The sequence below is a fragment of the Capsicum annuum genome, chromosome 7 (genome assembly GCF_002878395.1).
Source record: "Capsicum annuum cultivar UCD-10X-F1 chromosome 7, UCD10Xv1.1, whole genome shotgun sequence".
Taxonomy (NCBI): Eukaryota; Viridiplantae; Streptophyta; class Magnoliopsida; order Solanales; family Solanaceae; genus Capsicum; species Capsicum annuum.
Window position 1 is genome coordinate 208,786,313 of NC_061117.1, and position 2,051 is coordinate 208,788,363.

Consider the following 2,051-nt stretch of genomic DNA (forward strand, 5'->3'; position numbering starts at 1 on the left):
TACTTTAATACAATAAAATTATTATTTGATTGAAAGAAAAACATTTATGTTTGTTAATGATAGTAGAGATAGTTTGTAATGGTAGTTGCGGTGTCAATGATTGATGTTAGTAATTAGTAACATTGATGGTGATAGTTGTGACGGTTGGTATTATAGTGATTGATGGTGGCGATTGATAGTAGTGGTGATGGTTGTGATCTGACGTTAATTGTTAAAGTTCATTAACAATTCAATTACCTTAGGTAACAACACTAATACAAAGAGCTTACTCAAATATCGCGTGGAAGAACCCCCACCGCCAATTAAATCTCTGATGCTTAATTACTCAATATATAGCCATACCATATATTGGGTTTTTCCCGTGAAAGCAACACCTTAGTTGTTTCAATTGTCAAGCTCTCCTCCAAATTATATAGTTCATTTGGATCGGGAGACATAACTTTCATCACGTCTCTTAAAATAAATATACACACAGTAATTATGTAAAATATTTACTGTGTACATTTTTATATTCTTGATTGTCATTCATATATGAGTTAATCCATACCGTAAAAGCATATTTAACGTATTCCGTGTGTTTGATAGCATAATATAGTAGTTAAAACTTTTGAATGTTATATAGTTTAATTTTGAGCTTTCTCCAATAAAGTCCTATTAAAACTTTTGAGTTTTTATGATTAATAAAATAAATGAAAAACTAGGAGAAGAAATTATAAAAGAGAGAGAGAGAGAAAATTAGATTTTATATATAGATTTATATTTATTTTATTCTATTATAAATTATCACCAATACCAAATTATTGAAAGTGACTTTTGAGCTTTCCTCAAGGGGATTAAGTTGAACCACTCTAAGAAAAAAAGTAAATATTGATAATCATCACCACTTAAAAGATAAAACTTTCACTAGGAATAACAATAAAATTTACATCCTTTTTATTACATTAATTAATTAAAGTATCATATTTCACTCATTTCTATGACAATCATTTCTCAACCTTTGATTTTATGGTGCAGGGGCCAAATTCCCGCATCTCTTAAGACAAATCTTCATCCACTCCTTATCTGTTATATAAAAAAAAAATTAACAAGTGAATCCAAAATTATCAATTTATAATACCACATACAACTTATAGTCTGGTAATTTTAATATTAGAACCCAAAATCATGGTTAATTTCAAAAGTAATACTTGGGTCAAAACTTCAAAAATTAAATCAGCATATATTCAAAAATGTATTTCAAAATCAACTTTTAACAACGTGAAATAATTTATGTTTGATTAATTAAGTTGAAAAGAGAAAACACACTTTCGAGCAATAATTGACAAAAATATTTTTTAAAAAAGTGTTTTTAAGAGGAAAAAAAACTTTTTAAGGTACTAAGAAGTGCTATTCCCAGAAAAAAAATTATTTTCTATTAGAAGTTTCGTCAAAAATAATATATAAAAAAAATTTGGCGAAACTGCTATTCGAATGAATGAGGAGGAAAAAAGAAACCACCTTTAACCTTCTCACAAACTTTAAATTGGCAGTGCATCCAAAATTTTGACGCATAAAAATTAGGATGTTTACAATCTTGTGAACAATGTTCATAGCAACCAGCAATGTCAGCAAAGCAAGTTGAGGAACATTCAGCCACACATTGGTGATATTCATTTTTTTCATCTGCATACACTGAAAATGGAAAAGAAAACATAATTGTCGTAATTGCCATAAAAAAGAATGTTTCTTTTAACATTTTGGATTTCATCTTTCACAATTTCTCTAACTTATATTTTTTTTCTTCCTTATGCCAAAAAATGAAAGAGCACCTCACTTTATATAGTAAAAAATCACATTTAATGATTGAGGTTTAGATGAAATCACATTTAATGATTGAGGTTTAGATGAAATCACATTTAATGATTGAGGTCTAGATGAAATCATATGAACTTTTAATGCATGAGAACAGAGGCGTGTAAATTTCTATAGCCCATATAATTAATTAATTTATTGGTTTATTAACAATTGAATAAGTTAAATACTTAATCTATATGGAAAGTTACCTAGTAGGA

At 27.6% G+C, this 2,051-nt stretch overlaps 1 long non-coding RNA gene across 1 annotated transcript; it reads right to left on the minus strand.

The window, feature by feature from the left end:
- Positions 1 to 884: 884 nt before the first annotated feature.
- On the minus strand, positions 885 to 1,782 carry LOC107877328. Its single transcript, XR_001676325.2, has 2 exons — positions 1,498 to 1,782; positions 885 to 1,062 (listed from the first exon to the last, which is right to left on the minus strand). It is a non-coding gene; the product is annotated as an uncharacterized LOC107877328 (long non-coding RNA).
- Positions 1,783 to 2,051: the final 269 nt, after the last annotated feature.